This window comes from Panulirus ornatus, chromosome 24, assembly GCF_036320965.1.
Source record: "Panulirus ornatus isolate Po-2019 chromosome 24, ASM3632096v1, whole genome shotgun sequence".
In the NCBI taxonomy this organism is placed as follows: Eukaryota; Metazoa; Arthropoda; class Malacostraca; order Decapoda; family Palinuridae; genus Panulirus; species Panulirus ornatus.
The window spans coordinates 3,637,439-3,662,060 of NC_092247.1; the positions used below are offsets into that span (position 1 = coordinate 3,637,439).

Below are 24,622 nucleotides of genomic sequence, written 5' to 3' on the forward strand. Positions count from 1 at the left end.
ATGGACTGTGGTGGTGATGGATAGACAGGGAGATGGACTGTGGTGGTGATGGATAGACAGGGAGATGGACTGTGGTGGTGATGGACAGACAGGGAGATGCACTGTGGTGGTGATGGATAGACAGGGAGATGGACTGTGGTGGTGATGGAGGCAAGAATATATACAAGGGAGTACCGAGATCTGAAATACGTAATGGCACATGTGCGAAGTAAGGAAATGGACGGAGGGTGAGGGTAAGAGACAATGGGTGGTGTTAGGTAGGGGGGAGTCGTCGTGGAGGAATGGGGCAAAGTTATTTACCGAGCCACATGTCGGTGAGGGGCAGCCCTGGTACTGGATAAGGTGGGGATGAGGTGGTTACGAAGGTGATGGTGCGGTTGCATGGTGCTGGGACCAAAGGGAGGTTAGGCTGAGGTGCTGAGACGAGGGGAAGGTTAGGCTGGGGTGCTGGGACGAAGGGAGGGTTAGGCTGAGGTGCTGGGACGAAGGGAGGGTTAGGCTGAGGTACTGGGACGAAGGGAGAGTGTTAGGGTATAAGTGCTGGGACGAAGGGAGGGTTAGACTGGGGTGCTAGGACGAAGGGAGAGTTAGGGTGAAGTGGTGGGGGTGAAGAGAGAGGTTCGACAGGGGTGCTGGGACGAAGGGAGGGATCAGGTTGGAGTGGTAGTTCTGAAGCGAGAAGTTAGAGGGTCAACACTGTGGGAGGAAAAAAGCAGATCCTCCCATTCCACCTCCCACCAACCAAATCCTCCCTCCAAATCCTCCACTCACCATTCCTGTCCCTCACTCCTACACCTGCCTGGGCACCTCGCCCATTCTCCTCCTGCCTCGAACACTGTCACTTCTCTGGCGTCCGCCGGCATATCGGAGCGAGTTCCAGCCTCCTCCCACCCTCAACACTCATCTGTACGGGGCCGGTGGGTGGGGGCGCGGACACAAGGCCGGAGACGCGGACGCCCCTTACCTCATGCCAGTAATCGCTGACTGCCATCTCCAGCCTCAATAACTCATTCCCGATACGAACAGCTTAAGAGTTTACGAGGCAGATAGCTATACGCGAGAGACGGTATAAGGTGGTGATCAGGCACACACACACACACATTCCCTCTCCTCCCGCGCCCGCTCTTAATGTTTGCCGGTCCTCAAACTGGTTTCCTTTTTTTTTTCTTTTTGGCGCGATATTTTGTTACTAAATTTAATCAATTTACGATATTCACACCTCCGCGGAGATGCCCATATAAACACGCATGCGCTGACAGCTTGAAGTAAGGTGTCTGCTACCCCCGCGCGTGAATTAAGGACCAAATTAGTTGCGTAACGCCTACGGAGGCGGATTTCTTCACTCTGAAAAGGCGTCAAAGGCTGGCGTAATGCCGCAGCAACTCAAGGGCGTAATCCCACGGCGACTGGACGACCGACGCGCGTAGCTGTCGGACGAATGTTAACGTTACGGAAATCCATTCGTCCGAGACATTCCACACACACACACACACACACACACACACACGGTTGCTGTACCCGGCTCAGCCCCCGAGCACAGGTACAGGGTCCGCTGTATCATTTCAGGTTATCAAGTAACTCTGTACACCTATACTGCTGCCCAACATGGCCCTATGACTCTCACACGCCCCCAACACACACACTCCCCCGGACGGCGGGTGGCTCCTAGCCTCCCCACTCCCTCACTTCCTTCTCCCTCCCCCACACCCCCGCCAGCCCCCCTCTCTCTCTCTCTCTCTCTCTCTCTCTCTCTCTCTCTCTCTCTCTCTCTCTCAGGGATGTTGTATGTTGCCTCCCCAGTTGCTCCCCTGGGAGAAACAGGAGGGGGCGCTACCGGAGAGTTTAATTCCCCCTACTTGCATCACCAGCACCACCCTGAGCCCTGCACCACAACCCTGAGCCCTCCATCACAACCCTGAACCCTCCACCACTACCCTGAGCCCTACACCACTACCCTGGGCCCTGCCCCACTACCCTGAGCCCTGCACCACTACCCTGAACCCTCCACCACAACCGTGAACCCTCCACTACAACCCTTAACCCTCCATCACAACCCTGAACCCTACACCACCACACACCAACCATTCTCTCCAAATCTACCTATTCCTCCGTGCGACCCATCATCCCCCTTCCCCACACCATGGCGCTGTTATAAGCCCCCCCCCCCAACTGTCGCTGGTCGTCTTCCTCCCCACACACACACACTTGAGTCGTTCCCTTCACGAGCCCATGGGCCAGGCGAGGCCTACGGCTTCTTAATTCCGGGTGAGATGACTCGAGATACCCAACCCCCCCCACACACACTCCCCCACCAACTCGCCTCAGAGGTCAATCCTGAGCCGACCCCTCCTCCTCCTCCTCCTCCTCCTCGTCCTCCTCCTCCTCGTGCGCTCCGTCTCCCAGGGTGTAACACGTACGTGGGGACCTAAGGGGGATCCCATCCCTCGCCAGCGTCCCCAAGAGGATCTGTCTTGATACGAGGAAGGAGATCTCTCCCTCAAGAGATAATGACACGAGACGCGAGACGCCCCCACAGCAGTCTCACGCCAACGAAGGCAAAAAAATCACCTCATAACCACAAGAGAGACATATATATTTTCCGATTGAGGAACAAAATATATACATAAGCAGAGTAAAAATAAGTCATTCAATGCTATACATGGAGGAAACAGATGACATAGAAAGGATGTAGTATGTGACATCATAGAACAACGAGCGAATGGAACAGAGAGGAGACAGATGACATAAGAAGGATTTGGTATGTGACATCACACAACAACGAGGGAATGGAACAGCGTGGCATAAGCATACGCACGCAATACCCAAAAGAGGAAAAAGTTAAGTGCATGTAAAGTGAAGTGGGCACTACCGTATTACTCCTGCTGTGCCAAGCGTCTGGCAACACGAGTGCAAAGCTCTCTTGTCGCGCCTCAGCAGCACTCGACACCATGCGCCTAGCTTTCATCCAGACATCACTAAATACGAAACTAAATTAATATCCGGCACATGTTCTTCATCCTTCAAATATACTGTTACGTTTAAAACCAGAGTCGCTTGAAAGGTGTGTGTAGGTGTGTGTGTGTGTGTGTGTGTGTGTGTGTGTGTGTGTGTGTGTGTGTGATTATAATTCATTTGTGCTATTTCCATGTTATGTAGGGAGATTCTTACGCTCGTGTTACCCTGTCTTCCAAACCTTCGTTTATAAATATGTACCCAGTCTTTGCTCTTATGTGTACACACACACACACACACACACACACACACACACACACACACACACACACACACATACACACAAACACATCCTAGTCTTAGCTAGGGACCTCATCTTCGGCTAGCTCCAAGGAGAGGATGAACACCTAGGACGGATGTGGGCAGACTACCGCGCCTAGGATTCGAACCCGCGCGTGGACACGAACTCTGGCGGGCGAGCGTTTAACCACCGTCAATATGTGTTTATATACGAGTCTAATTACCCATTTGAATGAGCTTACGACACCTTATGGGGAGGGAGTTCTACACTCGTGGGACACCATCATTTGTATTGTCTAAATTGGCAATGTATTCGCAGAGTTTATTCCATTCATCCAATACTTCGTTACTATAAAAATTAATTCTCCGTATATATGTTGTGTATATAAATCATTCTCAGGGATTTTTATTCGACGCTTAGAATTTTAAAACGCGAGTTCGACGCTTTCAATTTACACTGTGCTCGAGGCTTTCAATTTACACTGTGTTCGACGCTTTCAATTTACACTGTGTTCGACGCTTTCAATTTACACTGTGTTCGACGCTTTCAATTTACACTGTGTTCGACGCTTTCAATTTACACTGTGTTCGACGCTTTCAATTTGACTACAGTGTTCGACGATTTCAATTTACACTGTGTTCGACGCTTTCAATTTGAGTACAATGTTCGACGCTTTGAATTTGACACTGTGTCCGACGCATTCAATTTACACTGTGTTCGACGCTTTCAATTTACACTGTGCTCGACGCTTTCAATTGACACTGTGTTCGACGCTTTCAATTTACACTGTGTTGGCTCTGAAGGACTGTGGACTGTTCTGTACCACTCCTGTCAACCTGGCTGTTCAATTCTTTCAACTGTCATGTCTCTTCTGATCCGCAACGCCGATGCAGTCAAGTTCATCTGTCAAATTAAATTCTCCCCCCCATGAAAAATGTCATCATATTAATCGGTACACGTGCTGGAATCAAGCTGGGGGGGGGGGGGGGGGGGGGGAAATATATATATATTACAGAATACCTTTTCTTTATATATATATATATATATATATATATATATATATATATATATATATATATATATATACACACACACACACATCAACCCTGACTGGATGTTCCACGTGAGCGACAGCTATGGATGCGAGCCCTTCACCCTTTCCAGAACAGGGAGCAGTGTTGGAGGGAGCCCTTCACCCTTTCCAGAACAGGGAGCAGAGTTAGAGGAAGCCCTTCACCCTTTCCAGGGCAGGGAGCAGTGGTAGAGGGGGCCCTTCACCCTTTCCAGAACAATGAGCAGAGTTAGCGGGAGCCCTTCACCCTTTCCAGAACAGGATGCAGAGTTAGAGGGAGCCCTTCACCCTTTCCAGAGCAGGGAGCAGTGGTAGAGGGAGCCCTTCACCCTTCCAGAGAAGGGCTCAGTATTAAAGAGAACCCTTCACCCTTCCAGAGGAGGGCTGTAATAAAGGGAGCCCTTCACCCTTCCATAGGAGGGCCCAGTGTTAAAGGGAGCCCTTCACCCTTCCAGAGGAGGGCCCAGCGTTAGAGGGAGCCCTTCATCCTTCCAGAGGAGGGCTCAGCGTCAGAAAGCATCACCTCAATACCCTATTTTTCCTTCTCCATCTCGCAGCTGCATCGGCCGAGGTTGCGTCACGTACCACACAACCCGCTCCTCAGTCCGCGTTTATAATAGCGTCGCTTCCGGCCAGGCATCAAGGGACTGAGAAAAGGCCACCGGTGAGGCTGTGGAGGCACATCCAGGGGGGGTTAGAATGGAGGTGGGGGTCTAGTGAGGGATGGGGGTTGGATGCAAGTGAGCGATGCTGCTCGTCTACCGTTGGTGCATAATATCCCTGAAGCTTCGAAGCCTCGGTCCGTGCCGAGTCGAAACAGTCTCGAGTCTCTCCGTTTCGACAGGTAGACAAAGACGGTTCGGTACAGCTTTATCTGTGGCTGTCAAGTCAAGGGGCTTAGTGTAGCTTCAACCGGGCGAGCCCCAAGCTCTGTCTTCGCCTGTCGAGAGACAAGGGTTTGGTACAGCTTCGACCAGACGGGTACCCCAAAGCAGTGTAAGTCTGGTCGAAGCTGTATCGAATCTTCTCACGAGACAAGACAGCTCGACACAGCTTCGTACGAGACATTTTCCAGGACTTTCATCCGCCTGTACGTGAGATGGCCTGACACTGTGCATGTGTATGTTACTTTGCAAGGCACACTGTCCAAAGGGCGCGCCTCGACCTGCGTTACACAGGGTGGGACAGAGCACCGACGCCCTGGATTATATACCGCGAGGCGAACCAGGATACACGCAGCGGGTATGGCCTTGTTACACGCTGCGGGGAGGGACCGGAGTACGGTGGGTCTGGGCGGGAATTTAGGGGTGAATTCAGCCGAGGTCACGTAGATGATTTTAGGGCATCAGTATCGCTCTCAAGCCTCACCCCATACCCAGTCATCATCACCAAATCCTCTATAGCAACATACGCCAAAAACCATTTCCTAGCAACTAGCATACGCCTAGAACCATTACCTAATAACTAACATACGCCTAGAACCAATACCTAGTAACTAACATACCCCCAGAACCATTTCCCAGTAACTACTGTGTGTCCCAAAACCATTCACCCTGAAGCCCCAGCCAGCACCACACATCTATACCCAATCCCTGACACACCCAACACCACACGACCGTAACCATCTATAGATACTCATGCTAGTAATCGCCCTCCAATCATCATCGTATCTACAATCACCTCCAATCACCACCACCCACCTACACCCAACCTACTCCCATCTCCCAGTCTACTACCATCTCCCAACCTACTCCCATCATCCAACCTACTGCCATCTCCCAACCTACTCCATTAACCCAACTTACTCCCATTCCAACTAGCCTAGCGACGACCACCGTCATGAGAACCACCATCAGTAGAACCACCTGACGATACGACCTCTATCACTACACCACAGACGACAATGGAAAGACCCCTCATTCATCACCACGACTCCTCCTCCTCCTCCTCCCTGCACGACCCAGACCCTCTCAAGCAAGGCATGGAACCGGCCACGACACGTCGACCCGTGCAACGCCCAGCGAGCGATCCAGCGGAGCAATGACCATGGGAGAACACAACATCATCTCGACCAGCGAAGGGCAAGATGGTCTAGGACGCGCCCACTCGAACTCCTAAACACATACATCCTTTTCCCGACCTCCTGAGGGGGAAAAAAATACATCTACTGTAGACTTGTGATAATACAACAGTTAAATCATTCTGCTAACTCTCCCGAGACCGAAAAGGCTTAACAAGTGGTTGGCAGTTAAACGAGGGACATATCCATTGTAAGATTCCAATCCTCCCGTCCCTCCTCTGCTACCACCACCCTCCCAGACCCCTCCCCAAGAAGGATCCCTCCTCCCTCTCCCGCCCCTCCACCGTCCCTCCACCGTCCCTCCTCCTCCACCCATACACCGTAGGGGACCCATCCCAGGCAGTAACCACACTAAGATAGAGACATCCAACCTACACTCCCCCAAAGCGACACCGGTTAATCGACTTCCCATATATATTTCTTAACCTCATCCCGTACGAGATGGGACGCTAGTGGGTGCGTCAGATGCTGGTCACAGTCCACCAGCACCGCAAGGTATGGGGAGCCCATGCCCCTGGGAGGTAGGGCCAAGGGTGGATGTCGATTAAGCGGCGTGGAGCGATGCGGAGGTCAAACGTGGGGGGGGGGGGGGGGGGGATGAACGCCGTCCCTCCCTGGGGGGGTGCGAGGAGGGCCCAGCTGAGACAAAACTTCGCGTCACATTATATTTCGCGTTTACCCTCCATTCCCTAATGCTTTTTCCCTCTCGCTAAAAAATAAATAAACAATATAGCTACTCTGGAAAGACAATATTTCTCCTCCCTCTCTCTCTCTCTCTTCCTTACTCGTAAGTTTTAAGACGCGTAGGAAAAAAAAAAAAACGTATGTAAATTAGTTAAAATAAGAATCCTCCAGGCAGCTGGGATCCGAACACAGGTACTGCACGCCCCGGCCCGCCATGCCGCGCCGGGCCGTTGGGCGAGTCCAATGACAGCTTTGGATCGTGTGTGTGTGTCTGTGTGTGTGTGTGTGTGTGTGTGTGTGTGTGGAATGGGGGAAAGGGGAGGGGAGGGGGGGAAGGGGTAAAATGTCAGGTCCTAGGGACTATCCACCTAGCATGGCCACCATAGACACATCCTCCTCCTTCCCCCCTTCCTTTTAACACACACCAACCACTCCCGTTACTCCACCTAGTACTATTACCTCCCGCCCTATACCCGTGCCTATACCTCCTCCTCCTCCTCCTCTTCTTCTTCCTCCGCCACCCACTCCCGCTCCTCCTTCCTCCGTCGTCTTGGTCAAATCGCCAACATAGCGAGGTGGTCGTCCGTGCTGGCGAGGGAATCGCCATGCACTTAGTACGGCGCAATAGCTTGGGAGAACAACACGATCGCCGCTCAACTTACCCAGAGAGGAGGAGGAGGAGGAGGCACAGACCGGACGCTGAAACTACCAACACACACACACACACACACACACACCCATTTAACTGACCTACTTATACACAAACCCACCCCCGTAGGTAAGCCCCCCCCCCCCGCACGTCCCGCATTACCGCTTGCAACACCATTCAGGTGAGAGAGAGAGAGATAGATAGATAGATAGATAGATAGATAGATAGATAGATAGAGAGAGAGAGAGAGAGAGAGAGAGAGAGAGAGAGAGAGAGAGAGAGAGAGAGAGAGAAGATGTGTGTGTGTGTGTGTGTGTGTGTGTGTGTGTGTGTGTGTGTGTGTGCGCGCTCTCTACCCTCATCACACCACTCACACACCCAGGCAGCACTTCAATTGGTCGTAAACCTAGGGCTACACAGACGCACTGGACAGAGAGAAGAGGGAGGAGGAACCTTCCATCCCCTCCCTCCCTCCGTCCCTCCCCTCCGTCCCCTAAGGTCACTGATGGCCCACCACACGCCTCTCTCTCTCTCTCTCTCTCTCTCTCTCTCTCTCTCTCTCTCTCTCTCTCTCTCTCTGGTGGACATCTCAATACACCTCCTATGCCCAGGGCGTCCACCTTGACCCCACCCACCCTCCCTCACTCCCCTCCCCCTGCGTACCTTCATATGGCCTCTTCCACGACGCTCACACAGCTCCTCTCCCTTGTTGTGTTTCCAGGCTCCGCCCTCCTCCCGGCGAAGGATATCCCGAGCCGTCCCTTTAAGGCCGTGTTGAGGAACCTCACCGAAGACTCCATCAAGAGACAGGGCAGAGCACCACATCCGATCAAACCTAAACGAGAAGGCGGTAAAAGAGGCGAAGGGCATGGGCTCCCACTTCTTCTCCTGCGAAGGGCAAGGTATCCCGCTTCTCTTCCTTCTGCGAAAGGCAAGGTCTCCTGCTCCTTCTCCTGCTAAAGGCAAGGGCTCCCGCTTCTTCTCCTCCTAAGGGCAAGGTTTTCTGCTTCTTCTCCTTCTGCGAAAGGCAAGGGCTTCCGCTTATTCTCCCGGTAAGGGCAAGGGCTCCCGTTTCTTCTGCGAAAGGCAAGGGCTCCCGCTTCTTCTCCTCCTAAGGGCAAGGTCACCTGCTTCTTCTCCTTCTGCTAAGGGCAAGGGCTCCTGCTTCTTCTCCTTCTGCTAAGGGCAAAAGTCTACTGCTGCTTCTCCTCCAATCGCCAACATTCCAGCCACACACAGATGAAGCTGGGTCTGGAAAACACCCCAAAACAAGAGCAGTCCAGGACTCCAATGGACGCCACAGATTCAGTTCTCCTGAAGAAGGCGACATCGTCCACAAGACTGTGTCTCGCAATGTACTTCTGAAGGACAAACCCGCCTAGCCTCCGAGTCCAGAAGGGCGTCATACGCGATTCTCCTGACGAAGGGGGACACTTCGTCCTACCTACCTACCCACCTACCTAGCTACACACACACACACACACACACACACACACACACACACACACACAAAGCGCGCAGGCGCGTAATCCAGGCCCGAATCGAATATTTAAATCCCACGAACAATTAAGAATACCAACGCCCATGTTCTTTTTTTTTTTGTGTTCATGTCTCGCAGTCCTAGCATAGCTGGGATTCACGACACACACACACACACACACACACACACACACACACACACACATACACACACAAACACACACACACACAGGCACAGACACACAGAAGCGTCCACATTTGGCGCTTTTCGCTCCGACCGTCGACGGTACTACGAGAGAGAGAGAGAGAGAGAGAGAGAGAGAGAGAGAGAGAGAGAGAGAGAGAGAGAGAGAGAGAGAGAGAGAGAGAGGAGGGGGGGCAGGGGACATTTCAACGAGGCTACCTACCTACAGTGGAATGGAAGGGAAAGGGGGTTGGGATTTTTTTTTTTTAACGCTGCCGGGAATCGTACATTTTCTTTTTTTTTAAACGCCGTCGCAACCATCTGGGGGCATGGGCATTTTAACTCACCCACCTTCTGGGGGTGGGGAATTCTAACACCTCTCCCCCTTCTCTGAGAATGGGGCATTTTCAACGACCATCTCCGAAGAATGGGCATTTTTAACACTGCCACTTCCTGGGCTACGATATTCTAAAGCTGTTGTCTCCAATTAACGGCCATTTTAACACTACCACCCCCTGAGAACGGCTATTTTAACACTACCACCCCCTGAGAACGGCCATTTTAACACTATCACCCCCTGAGACCGGCCATTTAAATCTACCACCCCCTGAGAATGGATATTTTAACACTACCACCCCCTGAGAACGGACATTTTAACACTACCACCCCCTGAGAACGGACATTTTAACGCTACAACCCCCTAAGAACGGACATTTTAACACTACGACCCTCTGAGAACGGACATTTAAACACTACCACCCCCTGAGAACGGACATTTTAACACTACCACCCCCTGAGAACGGACATTTCAACACTACCACCCCCTGAGAACGGACATTTCAACACTACCACCCCCTGAGAACGGACATTTTAACACTACCACCCCCTGAGAACGGACATTTAAACACTACCACCCCCTGAGAACGGACATTTTAACACTACCACCCCCTGAGAACGGACATTTTAACACTACCACCCCCTGAGAACGACCATATTCCATCATCACCCTCTGCTCACAGCACACATTTTCAACGTCCACATTAACCTGTCACTCTAACTACACTGCCCCATACCCCAGTACCCAGAACACATAACTGGACTTCACCACCGATATATTTCCCCTCCTGGAAATGGGGGCGATTCTCTCTCTCTCTCTCTCTCTCTCTCTCTCTCTCTCTCTCTCTCTCTCTCTCTCTCTCTCTCTCTCTCTCTCTCTCGTGCAGTTCGTTCAGCACCTGAAAACTATAATAAGTCATTTTCACCTTACAGTCCGCCACCGCCTCTCTCTCTCTCTCTCTCTCTCTCTCTCTCTCTCTCTCTCTCTCTCTCTCTCTCTCTCTCTCAAACAGGGGGCGCCCCCCCTCAACCAATGAGAGACGAGGGAATATAATATGCCAATTACTTTCGACCACCGTTGTGTTTGTTGTTTGCCAGAGTCGTCACACATAACTTAAAGAAAAAATGAAATAAATTAATCCACGAGCGTTCTCTTGGGAAATTTCCCAGTCTCATGAAATAACAGCAGGGGAAAAACATTGTGAAATACCTTTTTCTTTTAGGGAAATAAAGAGATTCCTGAGGTAACACGGTGTACCTTATTCCACCATGGATGTTGCTTAGGGAAAGAGGAATGTCCAGGAATTTTATAACAACAACAGAAACAAACAAATAAACGAGTCTAATTTGTGTGTATTTTTCTCTCTATATATTTTCGTCCTTGTGTCTGACATTAAGTTAATACAATGATTATAGTTCTGTTATTATTATCATTATTATTATTGTTATTATTATTATTATTATTATTATTATTACTATAATCATTATCATTATTACTGTTTATTATCATTATCATTATTATTATTATTATTATTATTATTATTATTACTATTATTATTATTATTATCATTATTACTATCATTATTATTACTATTACTATAAAAGTTATCATTTTCATGTCTCTATTATCAACATATTATCATTACCCAAAATACACACAAACACAGGCACACACACACACACACACACACACAGACACACACACACACACACACACACACACACCGCATCACTTACACTTAGTTAATAACTGGAGGGATAGAGGGTGTATCATCCTCTCGAGGGCAATAATAATTCAAGACTTCTGCCCAGTTATCCTCTGACGAGACACCGTACCATACATCTCGCCGTGTCTCCAGGCACTCCCTTCCATCCATTTATGAAATATATCTGCATATATGAGGCCTATATACTTCCTATATTTCCCCTGGTCAATAATCTTGTTCTCTCCCTTGTACAGCCGAGAAGAGTATTTCTAAATATTCATTGTCTAGATATGCATAGATATGACGTTTCAATGGAAGGTATGGGTGTGGGGGGATACATAGTTAAGGGTAGGTGGAGGCAAGTACAGAGCCTGGTATAATGGGTAATGGATATGGACACAGGAGGGTGACAGATGAGTTCAGTTAGGGGACATGGGGGAGTCCCACACCCGTCAGGAGGGAAGGAGGGAGGGAGGGAGAAGGAGGGAGGTAGGGAGGAAGGGAAGGAGGGAGGGAGAAAGGGAGGTAGGGAAGGGAGGGAGGGAAGGAAGGAATGGAGGGAGGAAGGAAGGAATAGAGGGAGGTAGGGAGGGAGGAAGGGAGGGAGGTAGGGGAGGAAGGGAGGGAGGTAGGGGGAGGAAGGAACGGAGGGAGGGAGGAAGGAATGGAAGGAGGGGAGGGAAGGAGGGAGGGAGGGAGGAAGGAATGGAGGGAAGGAGGGAGGGCTAGAATACATCAAATAATATGTAGTTAAAGGATAGTATGTGAGGCTGAGAACAACATATATGTGGCTTTATGACCCGGGGAAGTTACCAAGGGCCAAACATTCTCCCTACCTCTTTCAAGATCGAAGGAAAGACTTTCAGATAAAAAAAAGAAGGAGGGAGGTGAGGGCTGCAGCCATATTTTTTCCCCCTCCATGTCTTTACGATGTACTTGGGGATGCCAAAGACCCTACAGGTCCCTGGCGCCCAAGAAGGTTATAGCAACGACCTTCCGAAACATGAGATGGCGAGGGGTTGGTTTCTGGTACGCGCAACACTGGGTGTGAACTGCCCATTAAGAACACACACACCCCTATAACCCCCTACCACTCCCTTCTGGGACATAGACACTTGGTTTATGGTCTTTTTCTTATGACTGGCTCCACTCACGGGCCTCAGGGGGTCTTCACCCCTCACACACACACACACACACACACACACACACACCATGTATACATGACTAAGGAGCTAAGCGATGATGATGATGAAGGTAAAAGAAGTGGGGGAAAAAAATGTACAATGTATCTAAGGACAACACAGTAAGACTTGGCCCGTCAGCGGCGTCTTTGGGAGAGGGGCAAGCACGACCAGCAGTTCTGGGAGGGAGGGTAGTACTTCCCTGGGGGGGAGGCCGGTGTCTACAACCTACTGACGGAGGGTGTAATACTGACACGGAGGGTGTAGTGAGATGATGGTTCCTGGCCATCACTTCAACACTCATCCTCCGTCAGGAGGGTTGTACTTTCCCTGTGGACGGCTACTGTCCATCACCTACTAACACGAAGGAATTAAGATGGTTCCTGGCCATCACTTCAACACATCCTCCGTCAGGAGGGTTGTACTTTCCCTGGGGAAGGCTACTGTCCATCACCTACTAACACGAAGGAATTAAGATGGTTCCTGGCCATCACTTCAACACTCCTAAGCATCCTGATTTGCTCACGTCAGCCTGGTTCGGGCTGGGTCCACACACTTCCACATTTCTTCATCAAGGTCAGTGACCCTGGACAATATCATTCACCAAATTATTCATTTACCGTTATCTTAACATCACTTTAAAATAGAAATTTGGCTTCGAAACAACTGTGGGGAAAGTGTGGTGGAGGTGGTTCAGCGTGGCTTGGCAGAGGACAGGAGACTTAATTGGGAGAACTTGCGAGGCTCCAACGGAAACCAACGGAAAAACGGTACACTTGAGAAACGGGGAACAGAAATCAACAGTCACTAGCAGCTGGCACAAGAGGTATAACCAGTATAATAACCACGAACAACAAGCAGAACACAAGCGGAGGAACTGCTTCGTGTCATGATGTGATCATTACACGAAAGTGCACTTGGGAACTTGCGTTTTCATTTCCCTGTGGTAAGGACGGAATATATTTTGATCATGCGCTCAGTTGTGATCTCTTCCAATATATGTATATAACAGCAGCACTAGAACACGGCGCAACAGCCGTGAAGACAGCAACAGCTTTAGAAGCAGCACCCGCTGCCTAGGTTGAAGCAGGCGGGAAGACCACAGCACCACGAGCCGTATTTAACGTGGCTTTTACTGACCAACACCACCTCCATCGCCCTCAGCACGCTGGTACATGCCCTGGTCTGCCTACAGCTTACACAACACACGCCTGGCCAGCCACGGGATCAAGCCGGAGCCACAGGTAAACAGAACGACAGGCGGGCACTCAAACACACACACACACACACACACACAAAACTGTGGATGACATCCACCCAACACACGGGGACACCATACGTCTCCCCTCCCTTAGGGGGGAAACTCGGGCAAGTCCAACGGTTCGTCAACTCCCCCAAACACAAAGGCTCCAGTTGAAATGAGGAGGAGGAGGAGTGGTGGAGGCTGCTGCTGCTGTCCTCCCACCAAGCGGCTTAGCTTACGACAAAGCTTAACGTTGGAGGTCTAATCTACCGGGCTGTTTGATGCTGCAAGTGGTGATATATATACATATATATATATATATATATATATATATATATATATATATATATATATATATATATATATATATATATATTCTTTCTTTCTTTCAAACTATTCGCCATTTCCCGCATTAGCAAGGTAGCGTTAAGAACAGAGGACTGGGCCTCTGAGGGAATATCCTCACCTGGCCTCGTTCTCTGTTCCTTCTTTTGGAAAATTACAAAAAAAAAACGAGAGGGGAGGATTTCCAGCCCCCCGCTCCCTCCCCTTTTAGTCGCCTTCTACGACACGCAGGGAATACGTGGGAAGTATTCTTTCTCCCCTATCCCTAGGGATAATATATATATATACATATATATATATATATATATATATATATTTTTTTTTTTTTTTTTATACTTTGTCGCTGTCTCCCGCGTCTGCGAGGTAGCGCAAGGAAACAGACGAAAGAAATGGCCCAACCCCCCCCCCCCCCATACACATGTACATACACATGTCCACACACGTGTATACATACCTACACAGCTTTCCATGGTCCACCCCAGACGCCTCACATGCCTTGATTCACTCCACTGACAGCACGTCAACCCCTGTATACCACATCGCTCCAATTCACTCTATTCCTTGCCCTCCTTACACCCTCCTGCATGTTCAGGCCCCGATCACACAAAATCTTTTCACTCCATCTTTCCACCTCCAATTTGGTCTCCCTCTTCTCCTCGTTCCCTCCACCTCCGACACATATATCCTCTTGGTCAATCTTTCCTCACTCATTCTCTCCATGTGCCCAAACCATTTCAAAACACCCTCTTCTGCTCTCTCAACCACGCTCTTTTTATTTCCACACATCTCTCTTACCCTTACGTTACTTACTCGATCAAACCACCTCACACCACACATTGTCCTCAAACATCTCATTTCCAGCACATCCATCCTCCTGCGCACAACTCTATCCATAGCCCACGCCTCGCAACCATACAACATTGTTGGAACCACTATTCCTTCAAACATACCCATTTTTGCTTTCCGAGATAATGTTCTCGACTTCCACACATTTTTCAAGGCTCCCAAAATTTTCGCCCCCTCCCCCACCCTATGATCCACTTCCGCTTCCATGGTTCCATCCGCTGACAGATCCACTCCCAGATATCTAAAACACTTCACTTCCTCCAGTTTTTCTCCATTCAAACTTACCTCCCAATTGACTTGACCCTCAACCCTACTGTACCTAATAACCTTGCTCTTATTCACATTTACTCTTAACTTTCTTCTTCCACACACTTTACCAAACTCAGTCACCAGCTTCTGCAGTTTCTCACATGAATCAGCCACCAGCGCTGTATCATCAGCGAACAACAACTGACTCACTTCCCAGGCTCTCTCATCCCCAACAGACTTCATACTTGCCCCTCTTTCCAGGACTCTTGCATTCACCTCCCTAACAACCCCATCCATAAACAAATTAAACAACCATGGAGACATCACACACCCCTGCCGCAAACCTACATTCACTGAGAACCAATCACTTTCCTCTCTTCCTACACGTACACGTTTTTTAAATTTCCCAGAAGAGGAACAGAGAGGGGGGCCGGGTGAGGATATTTCCTCAAAGACCCGGTCCTCTGTTCTTGGCGCTACCTCGCTAAGGCGGGAAATGGCGAACAGTATAATACAATACAATATATTCTCTCCTCCTACCTACATCCTGACGAAGGTATGGGTGTTCAACAGGGCAGACTTGGGGAGGTGGTTACCAAAAGGTTGGTCCTCTAATCTTCCGCTTACCTGAAAAAGAAAAGAAAAAAAATATATAAACTTAAGGAATTTCCCCACATAGAAAAATGTGTATGGAATGTACATCAATGATTTATATGTAGGCAAAGAAGGTTAAAACCTCTTTTATCCATCGTCAGCCATTCACAATGGCGCGAAGTGCAAAGGACGAACCACACGAACCTCCAAATCGGAAGGGGTTGGAAACCCTCCCACCACGAACACCCTTTGCAATACGACGGTGCCAGACCTCCGGGTAGGATGGCATGACCTTTGACCTTATCCAAGGTCAGAGGTCATGTCTTCTTATTCACGGGTCGTACCGTCGTAGTCAAGGGTCGTACCGTCGTGCTCAAGGATCGCACTGCCGTAGTTAAAGTATCGTATCGTCGTGCTCAAGGATCGTACCGTCGTGCTCAAGGGTCGCACCGTCGCGCTCAAGGATCGCACTGCCGTAGTTAAAGTATCGTATCGTCGTGCTCAAGGATCGTACCGTCGTGCTCAAGGGTCGTACCGTCGTGCTCAAGGATCGCACTGCTGTAGTTAAAGTATCGTACCGTCGTGCTCAAGGCTCGTACCGTCGTGCTCAAGGATCGCACCGTCGTGCTCAAGCATCGTACCGTCGTGCTCAAGGATCGTACCGTCGTGCTCAAGGATCGCACCGTCGTGCTCAAGGATCGTACCGTCGTGCTCAAGTATCGTACCGTCGTGCTCAAACATCGTATCGTCGTGCTCAAGCATCGTACCGTCGTGCTCAAGCATCGTACCGTCGTGCTCAAGGATCGTACCGTCGTGCTCAAGCATCGTACCGTCGTGCTCAAGCATCGTACCGTCGTGCTCAAGCATCGTACCGTCGTGCTCAAGTATCGTACCGTCGTGCTCAAGGATCGTATCGTCGTGCTCAAACATCGTATCGTCGTGCTCAAACATCGTACCGTCGTGCTCAAGCAACGTACCGTCGTGCTCAAGCAACGTACCGTCGAGCTCAAGCATCGTACCGTCGTGCTCAAGCATCGTACCGTCGTGCTCAAGCATCGTACCGTCGTGCTCAAACATCGTACCGTCGTGCTCAAGCATCGTACCGTCGTGCTCAAGCATCGTATCGTCGTGCTCAAGTATCGTACCGTCGTGCTCAAGGATCGTATCGTCGTGCTCAAACATCGTATCGTCGTGCTCAAACATCGTACCGTCGTGCTCAAGCAACGTACCGTCGTGCTCAAGCAACGTACCGTCGAGCTCAAGCATCGTACCGTCGTGCTCAAACATCGTACCGTCGTGCTCAAGGATCGTACCGTCGTGATCAGAAAGATCAACACGACTAGTGAGGATATCTGCACCATCCGACACCCAATATCGGTCCCGCGATAACCGATACGGATTCCCTGATACCCGACACCCACCCACCCGATACGCGATCGGGTCCTACGCCACCCGATACAGCGGTTCCCTGAGAGCCCGGCTGTTCATAGCAATTATACGACACCCGAGAAGGCTCGGAGTGACAGTGTAACGTACCCACGTCTTGTCTCGACCCAATGAATATCTTGTTTCGGAATCTCACTCTTATGTTTTTTTTCTCTCTCGATCTGTTTGTTGGCCTCTCTCTCTCTCTCTCTCTCTCTCTCTCTCTCTCTCTCTCTCTCTCTCTCTCTCTCTCTCTCTCTCTATTACTTTCTCTTATTCTCTAATTTTTCTCATTCTCATTAATTTCTACCTTATTCTCTCTCTCTCTCTCTCTCTCTCTCTCTCTCTCTCTCTCTCTCTCTATTACTTTCTCTTACTCTCTAATTTTTCTCATTCTCATTAATTTCTATCTTATTCTCTCTCTCTCTCATCTCTCTCTCTCTCTCTCTCTCTCTCTATTACTTTCTCTTACTCTCTAATTTTCTCTTTCCATTAATTTCTATCTTATTCTCTTCTCTCTCTCTCTCTCTCTCTCTCTCTCTCTCTCTCTATTACTTTCTCTTACTCTCTAATTTTTCTCATTCTCATTAATTTCTATCTTATTCTCTCTCTCTCTCTCTCTCTCTCTCTCTCTCTCCTCTCTCTCTCTCTCTCTATTACTTTCTCTTACTCTCTAATTTTTCCTCATTCTCATTAATTTCTATCTATTCTCTCTCTCTCTCTCTCTCCTCTCTCTCTCTCTCTATTACTTTCTCTTACTTCTCTAATTTTTCTCATTCTCATTAATTCTATCTATTCTCTCTCTCTCTCTCTCTCTCTCTCTCTCTCTCTCTCTCTCTCTCTCTCTCTCTATTACTTTCTCTTATTCTCTAATTTTTCTCATTCTCATTAATTTCTATCTTATTCTCTCTCTCTCTCTCTCTCTCTCTCTCTCTCTCTCTCTCTCTCTCTCTCTCTCTATTACTTTCTCTTATTCTCTAATTTTTCTCATTCTCATTAATTTCTATCTTATTCTCTCTCTCTCTCTCTCTCTCTCTCTCTCTCTCTCTCTCTCTCTCTCTCTCTCTCTATTACTTTCTCTTATTCTCTAATTTTTCTCATTCTCATTAATTTCTATCTTATTCTCTCTCTCTCTCTCTCTCTCTCTCTCTCTCTCTCTCTCTCTCTCTCTCTCTCTCTGTATTACTTTCTCTTATTCTCTAATTTTTTCTCATTCTCATTAATTTCTCTCTATCTCTCTCTCTCTCTCTCTCTCTCTCTCTCTCTCATTTTTTCTCATTCATTTCTCCTATTCTTTCTCATTTTTTCTCATTCATTAGTCTCTCTCTCTCTCGCTCTCTCTCTCTCTCTCTCTCTCTCTCTCTCTCTCTCTCTCTCTCTCCTCATTTTTCTCATTCATTTCTCCTATTCTTTCTCATTTTTCTCATTCATTAGTCTCTCTCTCTCTCTCTCTCTCTCTCTCTCTCTCTCTCTCTCTCTCTATTACTTTCTCTTATTCTCTAATTTTTCTCATTCTCATTAATTTCTATCTTATTCTCTCTCTCTCTCTCTCTCTCTCTCTCTCTCTCTCTCTCTCTCTCTCTCTATTACTTTCTCTTATTCTCTAATTTTTCTCATTCTCATTAATTTCTATCTTATTCTCTCTCTCTCTCTCTCGCTCTCTCTCTCTCTCTCTCTCTCTCTCTCTCTCTCTCTCTCTCTGTATTACTTTCTCTTATTCTCTAATTTTTCTCATTCTCATTAATTTCTATCTTATTCTCTCTCTCTCTCTCTCTCTCTCTCTCTCTCTCTCTCTCTCTCTCTCTCATTTTTCTCATTCATTTCTCCTATTCTTTCTCATTTTTTCTCATTCATTAGTCTCTCTCTCTCTCGCTCTCTCTCTCTCTCTCTCTCTCTCTCTCTCTCTCTCTCTCTCTCTCTCTCTCTCCCTCATTTTTCTCATTCATTTCTCCTATTCTTTCTCATTTTTCTCATTCATTAGTCTCTCTCTCTCTCTCTCTCTCTCTCTCTCTCTCTCTCTCTCTCTATTACTTTCTCTTATTCTCTAATTTTTCTCATTCTCATTAATTTCTATCTTATTCTCTCTCTCTCTCTCTCTCTCTCTCTCTCTCTCTCTCTCTCTCTCTCTCTCTCTCATTTTTCTCATTTTTCTCATTCATTAGTCTCTCTCTCTCTCTCTCTCTCTCTCTCTCTCTCTCTCTCTCTCTCATTTTTCTCATTAATTTCTCCTATTCTTTCTCATTTTTCTCATTTATCTCTCTCTCTCTCTCTCTCTCTCTCTCTCTCTCTCTCTATTACTTTCTCTTATTCTCTAATTTTTCTCATTCTCATTAATTTCTATCTTATTCTCTCTCTCTCTCTCTCTCTCTCTCTCTCTCTCTCTCTCTCTCTCTCTCTCTCTCCCTCATTTTTCTCATTCATTAGTCTCTCTCTCTCTCTCTCTCTCTCTAAGGACCTCGAGTTAACGCCCCTCCCCTCTTCCCCCCATCCTTCCTCCCCCCCATCCCCCCCCCCACCCAACCAACCACCCCACCCCTTCAACAAACCACACCCCCCCTCCTCCTCCTCCTCTCCCCCCCCAACCCCGGATAATCATGACGATGCATTAGCTTTTTATCCGGTGCATAAAAATCGTTTACGAGGGTCGTTCCCTCCCGTCACACACACACACACACACACACACACACACACACACACACACACACCACTAGTGCCTCCGGCCACGACGACCACACCACGACCATTTCCTGGCTTCCGACACGACCTCTCTCTCTCTCTCTCTCTCTCTCTCTCTCTCTCTCTCTCTCTCTCTCTCTCTCTCTCTCTCTACCTGAATACTGACTGACACACCACACACACACACACACACACACACACCACACACAACACACACACACACACACACTCCCGCGCGGGACGACCTACATCCCAATGCGAAGGCGTGAATGTCCACACACACACACACACACACACACATACACACACAGGGATATCCCAACACACATGACCAGACCCTGGGACAACCCACCCATCCACACCACCATTCCCCCCCCGCCCCCAGCTCTGCCCCCCTTCACCACTACTCACAGCTCTGCCCCTCCCTCACCACTACTCACAGCTCTGCCCCTCCCTCACCACTACTCACAGCTCTGCCCCTCCCTCACCACTACTCACAGCTCTGCCCCTTACCACTACTGACAGCTCTGTCCCCTCATATGTACTCATAGCTCTTCCCCCTCACCTTTACCCACAGCTCTACCCTCACACCTGTAACTCACAGCTCTACCCTCACACCTGTAACTCATAGCCCTACCCTCACACCTGTAACTCACAGCTCTACCCTCACACCAGTGCTCATAGCCCTATCCTCACACCTGTAACTCATAGCACACCTGTAACTCACAGCTCTGCTCCCACACACACAACTAAACGCTGGAAAAAGCTAAACACCCAAGGCACACTACATTAGTACACTCAGCTCGTGTACACCTCCGTCTCTGCACCTCACTGTTCATGTTACATCCACGTACATTACACGCTCGTGTACACAAATAGCACATCCAGTGCCATCCAACCGGCTTATATCTACGCCTAGTGACATCTACCCATTTATATCTACATCTGCGACATCCACTACACTTATATCTACATCTGGTGCCATCCACCCATTTATATCTACTCCCAGTGACATGTACCCATGTCATATCTACATTCAGTGCCATCCACTACATTTATATCTACACCCAGTGACATCTACCAGTTCATATCTACATCGAGTGACATCCACCCGCTTACATCTACACCCAGTGACATCTACCAGTCCATATCTACATCGAGTGACATCTACCCGCTTACATCTACACCCAGTGACATCTACCAGTCCATATCTACATCGAGTGACATCTACCCGATTACATCTACACCCAGTGACATCTACCAGTTCATATCTACATCAGGTGCCATCCACCCGCTTATATCTAATACCCAGTGACATCTACATCGAGTGCCATCTACCCGGCTTACATCCACACCCAGTGACATCTTACCACTCCATATCTACATCGAGTGCCATCCACCTGCTCATATCTACTACTACCCAGTGGCATCTGATCACTCGCATCTAACAACCCAGTCAGCCCAGCATCCCCTAACACATACGTCGCTCAATCAAGCAAGCGGCAGCACCAGGCAATCGCATGGGCGGGGGGAGGTGAGATTACGACGCCCCCCTAATACACGTACATTCAGCAACGCCACCTGAGACCAGGGGGGGAATATACATATTATACGAAGCCTAGGCCGTGGCGTCTGGTGGTAAGTTTTATCATCGAATCAATTTCCTCCCGTAAATCTCTCTCTCTCTCTCTCTCTCTCTCTCTCTCTCTCTCTCTCTCTCTCTCTCTCTCTCTCTCTCTCTATTTTCCACACACTCTGATAATGTCCTGAGACGGCAAAGTGGCTTGAAGTCTTACTCATTATATATATATAGAGTCGCTTTGCTCCTTCACCGTGAAGATAGGCGACGTCAACAGTCTTTTTTTTCTTTCTCTCTCTTTCCTTCCTCCTCTAAACTCTAGGATAATAGCGGTGTCTTAAGAGCCCCGTCTTCAAAGAATGTTTGGACGCCTTTTGCTGGTGTCTTTTGCATTCTTCTCAGTCCGAAGCTTAACGAGTCTTAAGTCTCGAAGCAAGAGAGCATGATGGCCATAGTGTCTTTGTATATATATATATATATATATATTGCAAGAGGTCACACTGGTGCACGTGATCAAGTGTTTCCTCGTGGTCATCGGGTCATCAGGGAGTCGTTTGTGTACCAAAGGGCGTCCTAGCCACGTCTCTTCGTTGTATAGCAATTGTTAAAATTCTTTTCTCGTATCTCCCCTGATGATGTGATTATGACACGAAAGTGCGCTTGGGAACTTGTTGTGTTCCATTCCCCCCGTGGACTCATACAAATAAACATATATATATATATATATATATATATATATATATATATATATATATATATATATATATATATATATATATATATTGTACAATCCCTTACAGTACAATACTTCATAGAGATAATAAATTCTCATCTCTTCCACACACTTAGGGCGAAGGTGAACTGTCCAATAATTATTGCACACCAGTCCAACTGGCAGGTCACCCTCCCCTCTGTCACAGCTGTACATCAAGATTAGCACGAACCCATTACATCCACACATGCCACAGGCCTCCCTGCAGGCCACCCACCCCCCAAAAAAAAGACACATTACACCAGCATGGGGTTCGACTCGCCTCGCCGCGCCCCTCGGCGCGTATAGGCACGACTCTCTGCATTTACTTAAACCCGATGATGTTACGAGTGAAATGATACCCCACAAATACTTACATACACTACCTCCGGTATCTGATAACACTGGTAAGTGACACTGTGTTAGATGTATCTAACACTGTCTTCTTTATGTTAGCTGAGACGGTACGGCACGGACAGCTGGAACACTAATCAAGGCCATTCTATTTATATTGGGTGTATGTATATATATATATATATATATATATATATATATATATATATATATATATATATATATATATATACGAAGACTACCAGGGCCTGAAGGAACCACCAGTGCCTGAAGACCACCAGTGCTTAAAGACCACCAGTGCCTGAAGAAACCACCAGTGCCTGAAGACCAACAGCGCCTGAAGGAACCACCAGTGCCTGAAGGAACCACCAGTGCCTGTAGACCACCAGTGCTTAAAGACCACCAGTGCCTGAAGGAACCACCAGTGCTTGAAGGAACCACCAGTGCCTGAAGACCACCAGTGCCTGTAGACCACCAGTGCCTGAAGACCAACAGCGCCTAGAGGAACCACCAGTGCCTGAAGGAACCACCAGTGCCTGAAGGAACCACCAGTGCCTGAAGGAACCACCAGTGCCTGTAGACCACCAGTGCCTGAAGGAACCACCAGTGCATGAAGACCACCAGTGCCTGAAGGAACCACCAGTGCTTGAAGACCACCAGTGCCTGAAGACCAACAGCGCCTAGAGGAACCACCAGTGCCTGAAGACCACCAGTGCTTGAAGGAAGCACCAGTGCTTGAAGACCAACAGCGCCTGAAGGAACCACCAGTGCCTGAAGACCACCAGTGCCTGAAGGAACTACCAGTGCTTGAAGACCAACAGCGCCTGAAGGAACCACCAGTGCCTGAAGACCACCAGTGCCTGAAGGAACTACCAGTGCCTGAAGGAACCACCAGTGCCTGAAGACCAACAGCGCCTGAAGGAACCACCAGTGCCTGAAGGAACCACCAGTGCCTGAAGGAACCACCAGTGCCTGAAGGAACCACCAGTGCCTGAAGACCAACAGCGCCTGAAGGAACCACCAGTGCCTGAAGGAACCACCAGTGCTTGAAGACCACCAGTGCCTGAAGACCATAAGCCACCAATGCCACCTTGAGTCATCAGGAGCCCTGCAGCTGAGGAGGGCCACCACTCACTACCCCAGCAGGAGGTTCGAGTCGTCGGGATGGCGCTGACGGCGCGGCAATATCGGGTTCCCAGAAATACTTATGGACACGTGACAGCCAAATATTACCTTGAGGGGATTACCGGATTACAGAGGCTGTAATCCTGGCATTACTCATAACACGTGTGGAGTAAACAAACCCTCTCTCTCTCTCTCTCTCTCTCTCTCTCTCTCTCTCTCTCTCTCTCTCTCTCTCTCTCTCTCTCTCTCTCTATCTCCATCTATCTATCTATCTTCCCCCTCCAAGGCCTTAGCCACGCAGGTCGGCCACGGTAGTTCAAAAGGTGTGTGTGTGTGTGTGTGTGTGTGTGTGTGTGTGTGTGTGTGTGTGTGTGTGTGTGTGTGTGTGTGTGTCCTCACTGCTGACTACAACCCACACTTCGTCTACACCTTCTACAGGAGGGATTTCCTAACCTGCCATTTTATCTCCCTACCACCATCTCTCATACTCAGATATACCTCCTCCTCCTCTTCTCCTCTCTTCTTCCCTCTTCCTCATCCATTCCCATTCCCTCCCTTCCCCCATTCAGTCCTTACCCATTACCCTAAAAGTCATGGAAGGAAACTCTACCCATCACCAGCCACCCTACTACCCTACAGGCTTACCTTAATCACTCCCCCATTTCTCCTTAAAGTCTTACCTTTCACTCCGCTACCACCACTCACTACCAGCAGCAGCTGCAAGCCTCTTCCACCCAGAGGATGTCACCTGCCAACCATATCCAATGTGACACCTTCCGCTGGCGGCAAGAACACGTAACCCATCATCTGA

General features: G+C 48.8%; 1 protein-coding gene across 1 annotated transcript in view; it reads right to left on the reverse strand.

Moving 5' to 3' along the window:
• Window positions 1-24,622, reverse strand: part of LOC139756987 (semaphorin-2A-like) — a 666,764-nt gene that overhangs the window by 408,073 nt on the left and 234,069 nt on the right. The window lies entirely within an intron of this gene.